The sequence below is a fragment of the Mandrillus leucophaeus genome, unplaced genomic scaffold (genome assembly GCF_000951045.1).
Source record: "Mandrillus leucophaeus isolate KB7577 unplaced genomic scaffold, Mleu.le_1.0 Scaffold1150, whole genome shotgun sequence".
Lineage (NCBI taxonomy): Eukaryota > Metazoa > Chordata > Mammalia > Primates > Cercopithecidae > Mandrillus > Mandrillus leucophaeus.
In genome coordinates this window covers 1,420,932-1,443,379 of record NW_012099766.1, presented here as the reverse complement: position 1 = coordinate 1,443,379, position 22,448 = coordinate 1,420,932, and the positions used below count along the sequence as shown (strand labels likewise).

Below are 22,448 nucleotides of genomic sequence, written 5' to 3'. Positions count from 1 at the left end.
AAAGTTATAGCTTTAAATGCCTATATCAGAAAAGGAAAAAAGATATAAATTTAAAAAATTAACTTCTAATTTTTGTGGCTACATATAGTAGATGTATATATTTATGGAGTACATGATGTATATATTTATGGGGTACATATTTTGATACAGGCATGAATGTATAATCACATCAGGGTAAATGGGGTGTCTTATCACCTCAAGCATTTATTTTCTACATTACAAACAATCCAGTTATACTCTTTTAGTTGTTTAAAACTGTACAGTTAAATTATTTTTGACTATAGTCACTCTGTTGGGCTAGCAAATCCTAGGTCTTACTCATTCTTTCTATTTTTTTGTACCTCATTAACCATCCCCACTTCCTTCTTCCTCTACTACACTTACCAGCCTGTGGTAACCATCCTTTTACCATCTATCTCCATGAGTTCAATTGTTTTAATTGAAATTAGCTCCCACACATAAGTGAAAACATGCAAAATTTGTCTTTCTGTGCCTGGCTTTTTTAACTTAATACAATGACCTCTAGTTCCGTCCACACTGTTGTAAATAACAGAATCCCATTCTTTTTAATGGTTTAATAGTACTCCATTGTGTATATGTATCCCATTTTCTTTATCCATTCATCTGCTAATGGATTGCTACCAATTCCTGGCTATTCTGACTAGTGCTGCAATAAACATGGGAGTACAGATATCTCTTCGATATATTGATTTCCTTTCTTTTGGTTATATACCTAGGAGTGGGATTGCTGGATTATACAGTAGCACTATTTTTACCAACTGTGTACAAGAGTTCCATTTTCTTCACATCCTCACCAGCATTTGTTGTTACCTCTCTTTTGGATAAAAGCCATTTTAATGAGAGTGAGATAATATGTCACTGTAGTTTTGATTTACATTTATCAATCAATGATATTGAGCACCTTTTCATATATGTTTTCCATTTGTGTGTCTTCTTTTGAAAATTTTTTACTCAACTCTTTTACACATTTTAAAATTAGATTATTAGATTTTTTTAATAGAGTTGTTTGTGCTCCTTATATATTCTGGTTATTAATCCCTTATCAGATGGGTAGTTTGCAAATATTTTCTCCCATTCTGTGGATTTTCTCTTTGTTTTGTTGACTGTTTCCTTTACTGTGCAGAAGCTTTTTAACTTGATGTGATCCCATTTGTCCACTTTTATTTTGGTTCCCTGTGCTTGTGGAGCATTACTCAAGAAATTTTTGCCCAGTCTAGTGTCCTGGAGAGTTTTCCCCAAAGTTTTATTTTTGTAGTTTCATAGTTTAAGGTCTTAGATTTAAGTCTTTAATCCATTTTGGTTTTGGATACGGTGAGAGATAGGGATCCAGTTTCACTCTTTTGCATATGCATATCTAGTTTTCCCAGCATTATTTATAGAAGAAATCATCCTTTCCCTAATGTATGTTCTTGGCATTGTCATTGAAAATAAGTTCCCTGTAGAGGTATGGATTTATTTCTGGGTTCTGTATTCTATTCCACTAGTCTATGTGTCCACCTTTAATGCCAATACCATGCTGTTTTTGTTATTATAGCTCTGTAGTATAATTTGGAAGTCAGGTAATGTGATTCTTCGAGTTTTGTTCCTTTTGCTTAGGTTAGATTTGGCTATTCAGGGTGTTTTGTGGTTCTATATACATTTTAGGATTTTTTTTTTCTATTTCTGTGAAGAATGTCATTGATATTTTGATAGGGAGTGCACTGTATCTGTAGATTGCTTTGGGTAGTATGGACATTTTAACAATATTGATTCTTCCAGTACATGAACATGGGATATCTTTCCATCTTTTTGTGTCCTTCAATTTCTTGCATCAGCGTTTTATAGTTTTCATTGTAAAAATCTTTCACTTTTTTGGTTAATTTCTAGGTATTTTATTTAATTTGTAGCTATCATAAATGGTACTGCTTTCTTGATTTCTTTTTCAGATTGTTCACTCTTGGCATTTATAAATGCTACTAATTTTTGTATATTGATTTTGTATCCTGCACATTTACTGGATTTGCCTACCAGTTCTAATATTTTTTTTGACAGTCTTCAGGTTTTCCCCAATATAAGATCATATCATCTGCAAACAAGGGTAATTTGACTCCTTTCTTTCTAATTTGGAAACAACGTGTTTTTTTTTCTCTTGTCTTACTGATCTAGCTAGGACTTTCAGTACCATGCTGAGTAACAGTGGTGAAAATGGGCATCCTTATCATGTTCCTGGTCTTAGAGAAAAGGCTTTCAGTGTTTCATCCTTTAGTGTGATACTAGGTAAACGTCTTTTGTATATGGCTTTATTGTGTTGAGGTATGTTCCTTCTATACATAGTTTTTTGAGGGTTTTTTACCATGAAGGGATGTGAAATTTTATTAAATGTTTTTTCAGCATCAATTGAAATGGTATTTGTTCTTCATTCTGTTGATATGATCTATCACATTGATTGATTGGCATATGTTGAACCATCCTTGCTTCCCTGGGATAAACCCCACTTGGTCATGATGAATTATCTTTTTAATGTGTTGTTGAATTTGGTTTGTTAATATTTTGTTAAGGATTTTTGCATCAATATTCATCAGTGATGTTGGTCTGTAGTTTTCTTTTCTTGATGTGATGTCTTGATGTGTCTTGGTATCAGGGTAATACTGGCCTCATAGAATGTGTTTGGAAGTGTTGTCTCCTCCTCTATTTTTCAGAATAGAAACATTGTTATTAGCTCTTGTTTAAATGTTTGGTAGAATTAAGCACTGAAGCCATCAGGTCCCCAGTTTTTCTTTACTGAGAGACTTTTTATTGTAGTTTCAGTCTTGTTACTTATTATTGGTCTGTTCAGGTTTTGGATTTCTTCCTGAGTCAGCCTTTGTAGGTTGTATATGTCTAGGAATTTGTTTATTTCTTCTAGATTTTTTAATTTACTGGGATTTAGTTGCTCACAGTAGCCACTAATGATCCTTCAAATTTCTACAGTATCAGTTGTAATGTCTCCCTTTTCATCTCTATTTTATTTATTTGTGTCTTCTCTCTTTTTTCTTAATTAGTCTGGCTAAAGGTTAATCTATTTTGTCTTTTCAAAAAACATACTTTTTTTGTGTAGATCTTTTGTATTTTCTTTGTTTCAATTTCATTTATTTCTGCTCTGAACTTTATTATTTTTTCTTCTACTAGTTTTGGGTTTGGTTAACTCTTGCTTTCCTAGTTCTTTAAGATACATCATTGGATTTTTTATTTGAAGTTTTAATTCTTTTTTGATGTAGGCACTTAAAACTATAAGCTTCCCTTTTAGTACTACTTTTGCTGTGTCCCATAGGTTTTGGTATGTTGTGTTACTACTATCGTTTGTTTCAAGAAATTTTACAATTTCCCTCTTATTTTCTTCACGACCCACTGATCATTCAGAAGCATATTGTTTAATTTCCATGTGTTTGTATAGTTTCCAAAATTCCTCGTTTTGATTTCTAGTTTTCTTCCATTGTGATTGGAGAGGATAGTTGAAATTATTTGTACATTTTAAAACTTGTTTTGTGACCTAACGTGTGGTCTGTCCTTGAGAATGATCCATGTGCTGAGGAAAAGAATATGCATTCTGCAGCCATTAGATGAAATGTCCTGTAAATATCTACTGGGTTCATTTGATCTATAGTGCACATTAAGTCTGATGTTTCTTTGCTGATTTTCTATCTGAGAGATCTGTCCTATGATGCAAGTGAGGTGTTGAAGTTCCCAGCTGTTTTTTTCTTGGGGTCTGTTTCTTTATTTCTAATAATATTTGCCTTTTATATCTGGGTGCTCCAGTATTGGGTACATACCTATTTATAATTGTTATACCCTCTTCCTGAATTGATCCCTTTATCATTATATTCTTTGCCTCTTCTTACAGTTTTTGTTTTGAAGTCTATTTTGTCTGATATAAGTAGAGCTACTCCTGCTCTTTTTGTTTCCATTGGCATGGAATATCTTTTTCCACCCTTTTAGTTTCAGTCTGTGTGTTTTTATAGGTGAAGTGTGTTTGTTATAGGCAATGCATGTTTGAAGGATATTAGCATCAGATATACTATTCTAGGGTAAAAGTTTTTTCTTTATGACCTTTAAATATGTCATGTCATTCTCTCCTGGTCTTTAAGGTTTCACTGAAAAGTCTGCTGCTAGACATATTGGAGCTCCATTGTGTTATTTGTTTCTTTTCTCTTGCTGCTTTTAGTATTCTTTCCTTCTCCATAACTTTTGGGAGTTTGATTATTAAACACCTTGAGTTAGTCTTCTTTGGGTTAAATCTGCTTGATGTTCTATAATCTTCTTGTACTTGGATATTGATACCCTTCTCTACGTTTGGGAAGATTTTTGTTATGATCCCTTTGAATAAATTTTCTACCTCTGTCTCTTTCTCTACCTCCTCTTTAAGGCCAATAACTCTAAGATCTGCCCTTTTGAGGCTATTTTCTAGATCTTGTAGTCATGCTTTATTCTTTTTTCTTTTGTCTTCTCTGTGTGTGCATTTGCAAATAGCCTTCTAGCTCACTAATTTTTTCTTCTGCTTGATCAATTCTGCTATTAAGAGACTCCAGCTGGGCACGGTAGCTCACACCTGTAATCCCAGCACTTTGAGAGGCCAAAGCGGGCAGATCACCTGAGGTCAGGAGTTCGAGACCAACCTGGCCAACGTGGTGAAACCACGTCTCTACTAAAAATACAAAAATTAGCCAAGTATGGTTGCATGTGCCTGTAATCCCAGCTACTTGGGAGGCTGAGGCAGGAGAATCGCTTGAACCCTAGAGGCAGAGGTTGCGGTGAGCCGAGATCACACCACTGCACTTCAGCCTGGGTGACAGAGTAAGACTGCATCTGAAAAAAAAAAAAAAAAAAAAAAGAAAGAGAGAGAGACTCTGATGCATTCTACAGTATATCAACTGCATGTTTCAACTCCAGAATTTCTGTTTGATTCTTGTTAATTACTTCAATCTTTTTGTGAAATTTATCTGATATTATTCTGAATTCCTTCTTTGTACTATCTTGAATTTTTTTGGGTTGCCTCAAAACAGCTATTTGGAATTCTCTGTTTGAAAGGTCACATATCCCTCTTTCCCCAGGTTTGGTTTCTCATGCCTTAATTAGATTGTTTGGTGAAGTCATGTTTTCCTGGATAGTCTTAATGCTTGTTGGTGTTTGTCAGTGTCTGGACATTGAAGAGTTAGGTATTGTAATTTTCACAGTCTGGGATTGTTTATATCCATTCTACTTGGGAAGACTTTTCAGGTATTCCAAAGTACTTGGGTATTATGATCTAAGCCATATCTCCATCAGGGGGTACCACAAACCTAGTAATGCTGTGGTTCTTGCAGAATCATAGAGGTACTGCCTTGCTAGTCTTGCATAAGATCCAGAAGAATCATCTGGATTACCAGGGAGAGATTATTGTTCTTTTCCCTTACTTTCTCCCAAACACAGAATCTCTCTCTACGTTGAGTTAACCACCTAGGGCTAGGGGTGGAGTGACACAAGCATACCTGTTGCACTAAAACTACATTGGGTCAGACCTGAAGCCGGCATAGCACTGGGTCTTGTCCAAGGCCTGCTGTAACCACTATCTGGCAAGGCCCTAGATACCCGGCCATACTTAAGATACTGTTCACTTAAGGCCCGAGGGCTCTTCAGTCAGCTTGTGGTGAATGCAGCCAGGCCTGGGACTCACGCTTCAGGGCAGCAGACTTCCTTCTGGCTCAGGGCAGGTCCAGAAATGCCATTCAAGAGTCAAGCCTTGGAACTGGGGACACCAAGAGACTGCTTGTTGCCCTACCCCACCATAGCTGAGCTGGTACCTGATTTTTGGTGCTTCTGAAGGTGCGATTTTTGCATAGATAGTTGTTACATTGTTCCTATGGGCTTGGGGAACAATCAGTGGGGCCTTCTATTCCACCGTCTTGCTTCCAAAGAAGTAAATATTATTAATAATAAGATCAGCATCCAATTCAAGAACTTGAATTGAGAGGAGGCAAAGCAAACATAAAGTATAATAAAAGAAAAATGTGTGTATTAATAATATATAAAACAAAATCGAAAGCTCTGAAAAGACTAATCCAAACAACCCCATCAAAAAGTGGGCAAAAGGATATGAACAGATACTACTCCAAAGAAGACATTCATACCGCCAACAGACATATGAAAAAATGCTCATCATCACTTGCCATCAGAGAAATGCAAATCAAAACCACAATGAGATACCATCTCACACCAGTTAGAATGGCAATCATTAAAAAATCAGGAAACAACAGGTGCTGGAGAGGATGTGGAGAAATAGGAACACTTCTACACTGTTGGTGGGACTGTAAACTAGTTCAACCATTGTGGAAAACAGTGTGGCAATTCCTCAAGGATCTAGAACTAGAAATACCATTTGACCCAGCCATCCCATTACTGGGGATATACCCAAAGGATTATAAGTCATGCTGCTACAAAGACACATGCACGTGTATGTTTATTGTGGCACTATTCACAATAGCAAAGACTTGGAATCAACCCAAATGTCCATCAGTGACAGACTGGATTAAGAAAATGTGGCACATATACACCATGGAATACTATGCAGCCATAAAAAAGGATGAGTTTGTGTCCTTTGTAGGGACATGGATGAAGCTGGAAACCATCATTCTCAGCAAACTATCACAAGAACAGAAAACCAAATACCGCATGTTCTCACTCACAGGTGGGAATTGAACAATGAGAGCACTTGGACACAGGAAGGGGATCATCACACACCAGGTCCTATTGTGGGGGCGGGGGGGAGGGATAGCATTAGGAGATATACCTAATGTAAATGACGAGTTAATCGGTGCAGCACACCAACATGGCACATGTATACATATGTAACAAACCTGCACGTTTTGCACATGTACCCTAGAACTTAAAGTATAATTAAAAAAAAAAAAGAAAAGAAAAGACTAATAGACTAACATGGCATGTTTGATCAAGGAAACCACTGGAAATGTTACAGCTACTAGTATATTGGAAACAATCCCTGTACATCTGAAAGAAGAGAAGAATGACTTTGGGTTCTGTTTACATTTAATTGGTTGGTCTAGTCAGCATTATAGATAAAGAAAATAAATAAAAGGCAGAAAGAAAGAATAAAGAGAAACATAATGGTTACTGGAAAAGAGACTTCATTGAAAAACTATTAGAAAATAATACAAAAGTTCAGGATAATTGCTAGATATGAAATAAACCACCTTTGTGTACCCCAGCAAAAAACAATTAGAAAATTCAATTTAAAAGCAGATACCATGAATACAACAAAAATTAGAAACATGTAGTAATAAACCTAACAAAAGATTTTTAGAAATTTTTACAAATAAAATTACAAAATTTTAAGACACAAAGATGATGATAAATAGAAAGAGATATACTATACTTAAAGCAGTATGACTTAATATCAGAAAGATTTCAATTCTTTATTAATTTATAAATTCTAATAAGAGCTCACACAAGGGTGTTTTTATTGGTTGTTTTGAGGAACTTGACAATCTGATCAATCTGAATCCAAAATGTATACAAAGAGCTAAGCGTCAGTCATAACCAACACAATTTTGAAGTAGTTGGGAAGATTAGCCCTACCACATGTCAAGAGCTACTGTAAAGGTATTGTGATTAAGACATTGGGATATTGGAGCAGCAATAAATAAACATACCAAGTTCAGAAATAGATTCATGTATGCCTAAGGATGTTTTACAAATCAGTGTGGTAAGGATACAATAAATGATGCTAGGAGATATAATTATTCACATGGGGAAATAGTAAGATCCCCTTCTCACAACATATAATAATTAAATCCCATGTGGAATGTAGGTGTAAAGGTGAAAAGAAGAGTAAATATTTTATATTTTTTAGAAGAAAATATATGAAATATCTTTGTGGCCATTGGGCAGGGAAGGATTTCTTAAGACTAAAACCCATGTATGCCTAGTGTTCCATTACTGGAATGCTAAGCATATGAGAGTTATTTATTATCCTACTGCTCAAGATCATCGCCAAGGCCTGATTGCAAAACTTCCAAAAAATATTGCAAACTCAGGCATAAAGGGGTTAAAAGACAAACTATAAAGAAAAATAATAATAGGTTGAATATATTAAAACAAACATTTTTGTATAGCAAATTACACCAACATTTTTAAAAAGCTTCAGACTAGGAGATATTTATAGTATATACAACCAACAAAAATCAGTATGCATTTTGTATGAAGCAGTGTTACAAATAAATACTAAAAAATTCAATCCAATGGAAAAATAGCTGAAAGATATAAACAAACAATTGACAAAAGAAATAAAAATGGACAAATATTTGCCTTAACTCACTAATAATCAGGTAAATGCAAATTTAAAAAATGAAAATTTTATTTCATACCCACCAGTTTTAAAAATTAAAGTGTGAAAGTGCCAAATTTGGGAATTACGTAGAAGTATAAATTGGTAAAACCAATTGGGAAAGTAGTTTGACTTTACTGGGTAAAGTTAAACATTTGCATATCTTGAAGGTGGAATTCCACTTCTAGGCGTATATCTAGAAACATGATTAGATGTGTTTGCCAGGGGACATGCACAAAGATGTTTATTCTAGCATTATTTTGAAATAGCATGATACTCAAAAATAAAATTCTGTGTTTCTATAAACAGAAGAAAGTACAAATAAAAAGTGGGATATTTGTGCAGTGGACTACAGCATAGTAGATGAAATGTATAAATTCCATGAGATACATTAATGAGTAATGTTAATAAATTTAATAAACAACATAATAACATAAATTTAAGCAAAAACAAAAACAACTTGCAGAAGGATTAATATTATACAATACCATTTGTAGGAAGTTTTAGAACATTCAAAACAATATTGTACATGTTTAAAGAATACATTCATAGGCAGTAAAATAATTAAAAGAGAGTGGAAATCCTAAACACCAATTGTAGGATTTTTCTGTGAAGGGAGGTAGGGAAGGACGCAAATGGGCTCAGAGAGGGAAGGACACACTGGGCTTTCAAATCTAACTGAATTGTTTGTTTTTTCCCCAACATTTTATTTGATACTAATTAAAGATTCATAGGAAGTTGCAAAAATTGTACAGATATGTCCTATGTACCCTTCACCCGGTTTCCCCAATGATTACACTTTTCATTACTCTAGTTATTATAGTCATGAATTTGACATTGATCTCATGTGTTTGTGTAGCTCTGTCATTTTGTTACATGTGTAGATGTGTGTAATCACCACTTCAATCAAGATTCAGAAGAGCCCCAATCACTACAAAGATCTCCCTTGTGCTATGCTTTTATAGTCACCGCCACACCCCTTTGCCACCATACCTAATCCCTGGTAACCACCTAATATGATTTTCATCTCTATAAAATATTGTCTTTTTGAAACTGTTATATAAATTAAACCATATAGTGTGACTTTTTGAAATTGGTTTTTTTTCTACCCCGCATACTGTCTTTGATCCTTGAGATCCTCCAAGCTGTTTTGTGAATCTGTAATCCATTCCTTTTTGTTGCTGAGTAGTATTCCATGATATGGATGTAGCAGTTCTTAAACTATTCACCTTTTGTGGGGCATTTTAGTCTTTTCAATTTTTGGCTACTACAAACAACTGCATATAAGTGTTGCTGCAATCGTAATTCTTTTTGTCTCGGATAAATGCTTCAGAGTGAATTATGAGGTCATATGGTAAATGCATAGTTTTTACAGAAAATTAAAACTATTTTCCAGAGCTGCTGTACCATTTTATGGTACAGCCATATGTTGTCGTTCACTTCATGACATGTGAGAGATCCAATTATTTTCATCTTTGTAAGCATTTGGTATTGTCACTGTTTTTTTATTTTAGCAGTTCAAAGAGGTGTGTAGTGATGTCTTATCATCGTCTTAATTTGCATGTCTCTGATGGATAATGTACTAGCTTTCTACTGACACTGTGACAAATAACTGTAAACTTAGTGGCTTAAAACAACGTAAACTTACTGTTTTACAGTTCTGTAGGTCAGAATTCTAACACAGTTTTCACCAGACTGAAATCAAAGTGTTGGCATTCCTTTCTGCAGGTTGTAAGGGAGAATTCATTTCCTTGTCTTGTCTAACTCCTAGGCTCTACTCATATTCCTTGGCTCATGGCTCCCCTTCCTCTGTCTTCAAATCCAGCATTTGTGGGTTCAGTCCTCACATCACATCATTCTTCCCTCTTCTGCCTGGGTCTTCCACTTTTCAGAACCCCTGTGATTAAAGTAGCCCCAACCAAATAATCTGAAATAATGGCTGTATTTTAAGGTCAGCTAATTGGCAATCTTAATTCCATCTGCAACCACAGCCCCCTTTGCCATGCCAGAATAACTGGTTCTGAGGATTAGGTGTAGACTTTTTTAGGGAGCCATTGTTCTGCCTATCATAGGTAGATATGTTGAGCATCTTTTCATGTGCTTATTTGCCATCCATATGTCTTCTTCCATGAAATGACTATGTCTTTTGGCCATTTTCACATTGGATTGTTTGTTTTATTAGTATTGAGTTTTGAGGGTTTAAATTTTTGTTGTTGTTGTAGATATAAGTCCTCTGTATAATATTTGGTTTACAAATATTTTTTCTCAGTCCATAGCTTATCTTTTCAATCTCTTAGCAGGGCCATTCACAAAACAAAAGTTTTTCATTTTGATGAAGTCAAATTTACTGATTTTTAAAAGTAAATTATGCTTTTGTTGTCATTCTTTATGAAAACTCATCACCAAGCACTAAGTCCTAAAATTTTTCTCCTATCTTCTAGAAGTTTTATAGTTTTACATTTAATTCTACGACCCATTTCGAGTAATTTTTGTATAAATAGTGAGGTGTACGTTGAGGTTTATTTTATCTATTTTATTTGTCTGTGAATATCTGTATGCATTGCTCCAGCACCACTTGCCGAAAAGACTATCCTTTCTCCACAGAACTGCTTTTCCACTGATGTCAAAAATAAATTGGCTATATTTTTGTGGGGATGAATTGCTTCATTTCTTAACAAAAAGAGGAAATATAATAAACTACTAAAGTCTAATAAGGTTAAGGGCATAGTCATGTGTTTTTTAAAAATATTTTTCTGTTATAGTGAAATATTTTAAAATCAATAACATAATAAGGAGGAATTTGTACCCTCAAACTCTGAAAATATTAGGAAAGTGGGTAATGCTATAGTGAGATGGGAATCACAATGGATTGGAGACTAATAGCTGTATGACATTGATAAAATTACTGGCCTCTCTGGACTTCAGTTTTATTTTATTTTTTTTTTGTGAACTGAGAGGGCTGAACTAAATGGCCCCTGGAGTCTTTTGACATTTGTATGCTCAAATAGTATGTGATGACTCCTCATTGTTGAGTTTAGAGTAAGAGATGAGGAGTGGGATCTAGGCTGTCATTCTAGTTTACAGCCTAAAGATGAGAGACTGTTTATATTTCCAGGTGGAGGCTCCCTAATTAACTACAGGTTCATAGTGGTTGAGGGCAAGCCCTCTTTTTCAAACTACTTTAGGAGGTTTTATTATACCTATAAAAATCATTATGCTATAGAAGATATCATTGTAGTTTCTTATAAATACCTCACACACTTCTTCTGGATTTCATAATGGGGTCACTGTATGATACTTCTTGGGATCTGATTTACAGTTTATAAACAAGTCTGAAATATAAATAAGAAAATACGATGTATAAGAGTCCTAGGGGTTTAGTCAGCAGAATTCCAAATAGGAGTTTAACCCTCCAAGGAGCATTTACAGTCTTCTTAGAAATAAACACATTGTAAATTGATTATGAGAAAATATTTATCATACACATTTTAATTAATAACTTAGCTGTTATATTTTAATTAGAAAAAAGTTTCTAATTTTCTTTATGGCTTTGACTTTAAGCCTGTTGTCTAGAACACAGTTTATATTTTCTGGTTTCATCATGACAAAAGGCCTTTTGAGAAGGGCTAGAGCAAGAAATTAGCAACAGGATATCGATTTTGTCTTCTCTGTTTACTTCTTCTGGCTAGTAGCAGAATTATTTTCTATCAGAAATTTTGGCATCAATAAAATAATAAAGGATTACAAATTTCATCATATGCCAACAAATTTGATAACTTACATGAAATGTACAAATTTCTGGAAAGACAGAAATTACCAAAAATAACCCAATAACAAATAAAAATTCCAAATAGACCTACAACAAGTAAACAGATTGAATTACTAATTTTAAAACTTCCCACAAAGAAAGTCCCAGGCCCAAATGGATTTACTCGTGCATTCTAACAAAAGTTTAAATAAGAATTACTACAAATCCTTCACAAGTTCCTTCCAGAAACAGAGAAATTGGAATTTTCATTCATTGGTGGTGGTAATATAAAATGACGCAGTCTCTTTGGAAAGCTGTTTGGCAGTTTCTGAAAACATTAATTCTAGAGCCGCATATGACCCAGCAGTTTTTGTACTCTCTAGTATATATCCAAGAGAAATACCATATACCTGCAAGAAAACTTTTACCTGAATGATCATAGTAGCATTCTTCATAATAGCAGAAAATAGAAACAACCCAAATGCCTATCAACAAGTGAAGTGATAATCAAAATATTATATATCCATCCAGTGAGGTATTATTGAGAAATAAAAAGAAATAAAGTACTGATACATGCTAAAACATGGATGAACCTTGAGAATATTATGCTTAGTGAAGGAAGCAAGTCACAAAGCACTACTTCTTGTATGACTTAATTTATATGAAGTGTCCAGAATAGACAAATCTATGAAAGTTGATTAGTGTCTTCCGACAGCTGGGAAGTTTGGGACAAGAGGGAGTGATTGTTAATGGACTTGTGGTTGAAATGTTATTGAATTGATTGTGTTGATGGTTGCATAACTTTGAATATTGTAGAAACGACTGAATTGTACACTTCAAATGGTATGTGAATTATATCTCAAGAAAACTTTTATAAAAGTAATGTGAATATGTATGTTGAGATAGCATGGTATGTAGAAATTATGCAGGGGAGTGGTTAAGATCATCAACTTGGGCCAGGGTGCCTAAGGTCATTCTCACCATAACAGTTGTGGGATCTCACAGCTTTCTTAGTTTCTCTGTGTCTCAGTTTCCTCACCTGTAAGCATAATAATAGTGTCTTTATCATGGTGTTGTCATTAATATTAAATGAGCTAATATTTGAAAAGCATTTAGAACAATATGTGGCACAACATAAACACTATATAAGTGTTTGAGAAATAAATAAATATAGGAAGACTACAATATTTGTTTCTTGGAAAATTACTTTTTATTTCAAGAGTTTGGTTTTCCTATTCTATTATGTTAAAATTTCCCTTTGTTAAAAAAAAAGGAAATGTTAGTTACAGTAGATGGCAGTTATTTTGTAATGTTTTTAATTTGCTAAAGGAACAGTTGGCACTTCTATATTGATCTCAAAGTAATTTTTAAAATATATTTTGAAATTGTACTTTTCCATGAAATCTTACATTAGAGAACCACTGTTCTAGAACTATGTCTTTGTTCAGTGGCCTTTGGAACCATATGGCTCAAAAAATTAATAACCATTAAAGTTTTAACATTAGAAGAGTATTACAGATACTCAGCTGCCTAGAAACATACTTATCATATAGGAGATGTTAATGAATGTGCATTGGAATGAATGACAAGAATGAATCATAAGTGCATGTCTTGCTCAGTGTGTGTGTGTGTGTGTGTGTGTGTGTGTGTGTGAGACAACGTCCTCTTTCTACTGGTCTCCTAAAGTCTATATAGTTACATCTGATATGCTTGAGTCTGCATGTTTCTGCTAACCTTATTCCCGAATGAGATTTCACTTTGAGGTATTTATGTGGATTCTAATCTTTCAGCTGAGTTTTAGAAATCCTATCCTCCAAGTATTAAGGGATAATTGGGATTATTTAATATGCCTCTCCAATTTTTCTGTCAGGTTCTCTATTAGTAGTATGGCTGCTGCTGTGTTTGCATGTGCTCACTATTTTGATTTCCAGTTTCTATTACATTTTTATGTTTCTTCCTAGTTTCTGCAGACTATTTAAATAATTTTATTTGGTCTGTCTCACCCTCTGTGTTGGCACTTTTAATTTCTTTAAGAGAAACTTGAAAATATTTTAGCTCCATAGAGCACGTTTCAGTTTACCTTTTGTATTCCATAGCCTGGATGTAAGGCTTCTTTATGTTTTGTGAACAGTTAGAACCACACTGACTGCTCTGAAAATGCTTAGTAATAATTATGCTTCCTGGATCCTTGTGAAATAACCTGCTTAACTCAATTTAGTACACAAGTTCTTGAGAAACATCTATAGCCTTTTTCATTGCAGTGTAGGACAGTAGCTCAGTGCATAGGCTCTGAGGCACTATCACATCTTTCTTGATGTCTCAAAAACATACCATTGATTTTGTTTCCCAAGTCTAGATTTACTAACATGTGAGACTGATACTGCAATGCCAGGAGAATTATTACTGATCATAATCCAAGAAGAACTGACCAGAGAATTAAAGCATTTAAAGTTGCAAGAAAGTAGGATTATTCCTTGACTCGAAAGGCTTAGTATAACCTACTTGCATCCCTGTAAGCATCTAAATTATTGTCTTAAGAGAACAGAACCATAATGATAACCACAGTATGGCTTAATATCTGCTGCTGTTTTAAAGCATTTCCCACAGTATTTCATTGTGTCTTAATGTTACTAAACTTTATATTGCAATTGCTTAGGACTGCTTTAATTGAAGCAATTTAAATTTACATATCCTACTGAGCCACTTTGTGTGTGAAGCACTAAAATGTGATAGTGGTTCTTTTTTATAGATTACAAACTTACAAACAGTTGGTTATAGATCCTGTCTGTGAAAAAAAAAGCCTTGAACAAGGCTAATGAGAATGATTAGAGGGAATTTATTAAACAATTGACTAAGGCAGTCCCCCTCCCTCTATACTATGTCAGCTCATAGTGGGATGTCTCCAACATTTATTGTCTGTTTAACTCATTTTTGGCATACAACTATTATGCAACTGTTTCAAATATTAATAGCTCCTCTCCACAGCTAAACTGTGATCTTGATTTTATACCAGCCCTAATAGTGCCAAGGACAGAGCTGACAACATCTTAGGAGCTCAAGACAAAGAATTTGAGGTCATTGTCCTGAGAAGTCATGTTTAGTTACATAGCAGGGGATGGTTATATAGGATTACAACTATCTTATTTGAATAATTTACTGTGACTCTTTGAATGTGTATTTTTTTCATACAATTTTCAATTACTTTGTCTCTTTGACATGTTCCCATGTATCGTTCAAGGCATGGATTTTTATTGGACATACTGGTTGGAAGTGATGATAATCCAACTTAAATGGATGCTATCATTGAAAATTCTAGGGTTAGATCTGGATCCAAGGCTTCAAAAATATCATTAAGACCATTGTTTCCATTGCACAGCTCAGTTTTTCTCTGTATCAACTTCATTCAAGCAGACTCTACTCCTGCAACCCTGTCACCAACATAAATAATTTACCACAAAGTTTATATCTTATTGTTTCAGCAACCTCAATAGAACAATAGCTTCTCTATTCGTTTTAATAAAAGTCTCAGGATAGCATCTCACTAGACTGATGCAGGTCATATGACACCAGTTGAACTAATCACTATAGCTAGGAGAGTGTCGTGCACCAAGACTGCCTGTAATGAGAGATGAGAAGTGTGGATTCACCAAGGAAGATCATGGTGTCATTATCAGAAAAAGGAAGAATGAATCTGTTCTCTCCACCCCACAAAAATACATAGTTTTAATTTCTTTCTACTTTATGAAATATTCCCAATTATATTTCTTTTTCTTTTATGTGTGAACATACATTTTCTTTCCTCTGTAACAAACTTTGACCTTTAACATCCCCCAGGTCATCACTGCATTCTCCATGTAAACAGGAATAATGAGAGATCAGTGAAAAAAGCAAATTTTAACCCCTGTTCCTGCCACAACTAAGGGTTTCAGATGACATCTTTCAGAGTTTATGCCAAAGCCTACCTACTTCTGATGGATGATGTTTAACTTTCCATTGCATTCTAAGCTCCACTTCACTTTAGACTGCCAAATGATTTTAGAAAACTCCTCAATGAAGATTGTGTAAGCATAGTAGTGGTTGAGACCTTTACTTATGTCATCATACTCATTCAGTCTAACATTTTTCTCTATCATTGACTCCAAGTTCTCTTTAGCCAAACATCATTATGTCAAATATCATGGAATACTTTTGTAATATTGAAAGAAAGCCCAGCTTCTGCTTTCCTAAAAGTGTTATATCAACCTCAATTAAAATCAGTAGTCCACAGATGTTTCTGCCTAAACAAGAATGAGTTACATTGGTGGGGAAAGTCCCTCTTCTAGTGACAGAGAAAGAATCTAGAATAATTCACTCGCTCGGGATATGGGTGGTTTGCAAGGAATGAAAAATACAAACTAGAATAAGTTTCCACTTTGCAAAGGACATCACATTTACCCGCTTTTTTTCTAGGTAGCTGTGTTCAAGAACGGGGACTTGTTTTTTCTTTAGAACCTCTAGTCTAGTAATTTCATTGAATGATTTCTTCAAAAACTCCACTATTTCAAAATAATTAAAAACTCATTTGGAAAGCAATAAAGCCCTCCAGATGTTTTTTTAAGAATTTCTAGATTCACATTTTAGTTTCTCACTTTAAAATCATTGTTTTTTAAAATTAAATTTGAGCCTTTCATAATTTATTGCTCATTGAAAACAAAATCAACAATAAGCATAAAATCCCAGTTGTAATCCAGCACAGCCTCCCAGATACTCATTGCCCTATTTTGATGTGTCCTTTATTTTGAAGAGCTTGGGTGTTATGTGGTCAGCACTATCCAAACAATTAACGTAATTGAGTGAAAATGCCCCTTCAGCAGAAATAGTTTCTTCTGCAAGGAGGCTAAACTGCCATTATAATGAAGAAGAGTTATGTAAGACTATTTTTTATTCAAACTGATTGGGCTGAATTCCAGATTTCTCTAATGAAACCTTGCTGAATAACTGCTATGCTTGCAGCTGTGGGAGTATTCAAAATCAAGTGCTGATTCTTGCCAATTGATCTACTACTTTGAAACTACAGTTCTAAAAGCTAAACTCAAGTGATTGTTCAAAGAAATTGATTGTACAGGAATTTACTTTTGATGATAGTAAGTGGGCCAGAATCTAGGACGTGAGCATGTCAGTTATTATGACTGTTGTTGAAGGAGATCTGTCTGATAGCATGAATTTTTCCATTGGCGTTTGGCAAATAATGCCATCCTTCAGAACTCAGGAGACCATTTACAAATTAAGGATGATGACACTTGTATCTTCCTAGCTTCTCTGAAATATTATAACTTTAGTTCAAGATCTAAATATTTTTCTTTTATTCTTTAGCGTAAAATAACGTTATTTTAGCAATCTTTAAGAACATTGCGATCAAGCATCTTAGGCTAATCTCAGGATAAAACATTGCGACTGACAAAAACAATGCTTTATAAGAAAAGTAGATATGTTAACCTTGTAAGAGGAATGACTAGTTCTTGTGGTTGTCATTTTTAAATGCAAATAATACATCATAAGCTGAAAACATAATACTGGCTAAAGATTGCTCTTAAAAGAGGACCAAAGTTCTGAAGTGAATATATTGAAGTGCCAGGATGTTTATTTTTTATGAATGGTGAGCCATGCATACTTCTACTACTAAATTATAGTCTTACAGTGTCTCAAAATTTTTAGCTTTCCAATTTTTGGCTTCTTATTATATGCAGATAAAAGAGAATATTGATATTTAAAAATCTAGATGTATCAGCAGACTTACATTGAAATTCTTTTAAATTGATCCCTAAGTATTCTTAGTTCTCAGTTGTTACCTTATATATTGCTGCATAACAAATGCCCTGAAATTTAATGGCTTAAAACCATAGCCATGCTCACTGTTTCTCATGATTCTTTAATCTGACGTGGGCCCAGCTGGGTAGTTTTGTGGCTGGCAGTCACTCGCGGCTGTATTTAGCAGGCAGGTTTGCCGTGAGCTGGAGCTAGGCTCAGTTGGAATGCTGGGATGACTTCTCACTCTCTGTGTAGTTTCTGGGCCTCTCTCTCTTTTCACATAGTGTTTCCATGTGGCTTTTTTTTTTTTTTTTTTTGGTAGCTTAGCTTCTTACACAGCAGCTCAGGGTACCCAAAAGTACGAAAGTACAATTTTTCAGGCCTTCTTAATCCTTAGACCCAGAATTGGCACAGCGCACTTTTGCAGCATTCTATTGGTGAAAGCAAGTCACAGGGCCAACCCAGATTCAAGGGGAGAGGAGGATACAAGGATATGAATGCTGGGAAGCGCAGCTCATTGGGGGGCACCCAAGTAATCATCTTCTGCATGATCATTTGTTGATTCATTCAAATGACATGCAATATTTCTCTGTTGATTATGAGAAATATTAGTTACCCAAATACTCTTTTGTGTCATGGATAGATGGATTTAGTTAGACCTAGTTCCTATTAGTAGGGCTTTGCATAGCCTTTGTTAATCTCTGCAAAATGTCTTCTATCAATTACAGTAAGGCAGACATGACCTTGATTTGTAGAGGTGACAGTTTATGAGGAGAGGCAGATATGATCAAATAACTAAACAAATATATGTGTTAATGTATGTGTGTTTATAGTTATAAACTATGTTACAAATGGTAGAGGGAAAGTATAGGTGCCACGAAAGTACATGAATATTAGGAAAGGGAAGTCAGGATAATATTCCCTGAGGAAGAGATGTGTGTTTGAATTATTTAAAGGGCAAGGAGAGTAGAGTAGAATAGTAAAATGATGGGCAATGGGAGAGATGCATTCCAGGAGGTGACCTTGAGGTGGGAGAAAACATGACATTGAGGGGAGAAAGGTGTTTGAGGAAGTGAATGTAGACAATGTGATTATAATGCTGAAAGTTAGGGCAAAAGTGATGTAACGTGCGACTGCAATGAAAAAATGGGAGCCAGAGCATGTAGGGACTTATTGGCTATGATAAGAATTTGTAAGAGCAATAGAATACCATTGAAATATTTAATAGATCAGCTGAAGATCATGGCAAATAACAAGACTGACAATTTGTAAAAATAAATCTAGCTTCTGTGTGGAGAACCAATTTAAGAGGCCAAGAGTGAATGTGCAAAGACTAATTAGGAAATTTTTACAAAAGTAAAACCCTTGTTTCCTTTTCTTTTCCTTTTCTTTCTTTCCTTCCTTCCTTCCTTCCTTCCTTCCTTCCTTCCTTCCTTCCTTCCTTCCTTCTTTCCTTCCTTCTTTCCTTCCTTCCCTCCCTTCCTCCCTCTGCCTCCCTTTCCTCACTCCCTCCCTTGCTTCCCAGATAGTACCTGGGAAAATACCCAGGTGCTGGAATTTTGTCATATCCTGAGATAGTGTGACACCAGTTGAATAGGGGTGATGCTATAACACAGCATGATGTGGTATCTTGGGCCAGGAAAGTCTAAGTTAACTTCACTGAGTTTCTTATGATCCCTAGAGTGGCTTGGGAAAACCTTGTTCTTTCCCTCTCCCCTCCAGATTAAAAATGGCCACAAATTCTTTCTACCTCCCATAAAGGGACAGAGTCTAATTCCTCTCCCCTTGACTGTGGGCTGGCCTGGTGGCTTAACTGACTAATAGAATGCAGCCTAAGTGAGCATCGGTGACTTCCAAGGCTAGATAACAATAAGTTTTGTAGCTTTCACTTAGATTTCTTAGACTGCTCCCCCCAAAGAAAGACAGCTGTCACATAACAAGTCTGACCATGCTGCTGGAGAGCCTACCTGGGGAGGTGCTGAGACTACCTGTAGAGGCGAGGGAGGAGCTCAGTTAATCCCTGTCTTCCATCCATCTCACCAAGATGACTGGCATGTGAATGAAGCCATCTTGGATTTCCAAAGCAGTTCAGCCACATTGAAACACCACCAAGTGATCCAAAGGGAAGCAGAATCACACAACCCAGTTCTTAAAAATATGACCCACGGGGCGTGGACATTATAAAAACAATTATTGTTGTGGTCATTAAGTTTTGGATGGTTTGCTTCCCCACAATAGATAACCAGGTTATAGCTCTTCATGTGCTCTTAGAGGGCTGCGATAGACAGAGTTGTCTAACTTCAACCTCAAGAAGTCTTTTGGTCAGAGAAGAATTCACAAGCTGACTCCCCAGGGAACACTTGGGAACAATGCTATTGATTATATTTTGTAATTATACCATATCTACCTTAAAATGACCTCAGAGGGGCCTCTTTTTTTTAAGTTGGAACAGGAAAACTCATTCATTTGCTCATCAGCAGTGGGCATTAGCATGGACAAATATTGACAGAGAAGCAAACAATACTGCCATGATTGGTATCATTGGAGTTGTACAACACTGCAGCCTTGCTAGCCACCCACTTACTCTCTAAGTCTTAGACACTACCCAGGAAAAAGAGGGGATGGTGAGGAACCTTCATTTCACCGGGGGTATCCTCATATGGCAGAAGAACCTGTGATTTGTCTGAAGACTGTCATCTTGAACTAAGTTGGTTATTTGCCAGTAGGAAAAAATGGAGTTTGAGGTAAGAATTAAGGATAGTAATAGAAAAATGAAACAGTTATTTTTTAGCACAATTGAGTTTAGAGCTTGTGAGATCAATATCTACCATATTAATTAAATACATGAAATACAGCCAGTAAGCCAATTAGAAAATCCCCATTATCTGAGTGGCTCATCTTTTCCTGTGTCCATTTATTCTTTTACAGTGGGAATGGTTTTTCGGTTGTGATCAGAACTCTTGTGTCTGCTCCAGTATGTACTCATGCTAGGAGGATAAATTAGTCATCAGGCCATTCAGTCATCAGAAGGTCTGAACAAAGGCAACAGGAGAAGCTCTGTCATGTGGGTCATCATGAGCCTGATGAACCACTTCTGCCTTACAATAGAGAATAGCTCTTTGATGTTTAGAATTCTTGTGCTGTCCCATGCCCTCATTCAGTATTGTTCTCTTCCATACATGCTAAATAAATTATAGCAGATTCTGGCTTCCTGGTTACCATTTATTTCCTTCTAATGTGACCATTCCACAAGTAATGACAAACTTAATCGATAGATATGTTTACACTGTTAGGTATACTCAAAGCTTGTTTATAATATGGTGTCTTCCAAGGATCTCCTCAGAGATCAGATTTCATTTATTATATGTTGATTTTCCTAATTTAACTCAGAGTCCTGAGTACCTCACTGTTGCCTCCATGTACTGTCTAAGGGTCACTCTATTCCCACCCTGTCCTGCAAGACGTTCAGTGCAGTGCCAACCACACTTAACAAGAAAGATCCAAGTAAATAAGAAAGGGGGAGCATTTACATATTTTTGCTTAGGAAATGAAAAGAAGGAAAACATTTAACATCTCATTATAAATATCTACCACCAAGTAATTGAATTATAGCTTATATTGTGCAATTTACAATTCATGTCTTTAAAAGAGCTCACAGTTACCTCTATTTGTAAGTTTTGACAGGAAAAACCTGTTCATTTCTTCATCAAACATTTATTAATTCCTAATAGTACCAAGTTCCATGGTAAATGCTTATTAACAGTCCTGTGAAAGGAATGTTAAAAATACATAAACCACAAGGCACACAATAAGCATATTAAATGTTTACTGTTATTAGTCATCAGAGAGATATAAATTTAAACCTCATTGAGATACCACTATACATTTATGAGAATGGCTAAAATGGAAAAGACTAACTATACCATGTATTAGCAAAGATAGATATGTAGCAATTATAACTCTGGAAATGGAAATGGCACAACCAACTTGGAAAACTTTCAGTATCCCTTAAAGAGTTGAATATACATCTACCCAGTGATCTAGAAATTCTATTCCTAAATTATATTAGTTATCTGGACAACAAATTACCACATGTTAATGGCTTATAACAAGAATAAACACGTATCATTTCAATTTCTGGGGAATCAGTAATTCAGGTGAGGGTTTAGCTAGGTGGTTTGGACTCAAGAGTCTCTCATGAGATTTCAAGTAATATGTTGGCCAGGTCTGCAGTTCCCTGAAAGCTTGACTGGGGCTGGAGGCTCTGCTTCCAATTCAGGTTACTCATATGACTAACAAATTGAGGATGACAGTTGGCCAGAGACCTCAGTTCCTTGCCATGTGGTTCCCATATATTGCTGCTTGAGTGTCCTCCTGGAAGCTGGCGTGCCCTGGAGTGAATGATTCAATAGAGAGCAAGGTGGCAGCTTTTATGACCTCACTTCAAAAGTCATACTCCATAGTTTTGTGAAATATCCTATTAATTTCATAAATTAGCCCTATTGAGTGTATGATGTATGTGTGTGTGTGGGGAGAAGGGTGCAGCTATGCAAGAGC

General features: G+C 35.4%; 1 protein-coding gene across 1 annotated transcript in view; it reads left to right on the top strand.

Annotated features, from left to right (window-relative positions):
- Window positions 1-22,448, top strand: part of PDE4D (phosphodiesterase 4D, cAMP-specific) — a 1,430,592-nt gene that overhangs the window by 134,146 nt on the left and 1,273,998 nt on the right. The gene's annotated exons all lie outside the window — the stretch shown is intronic.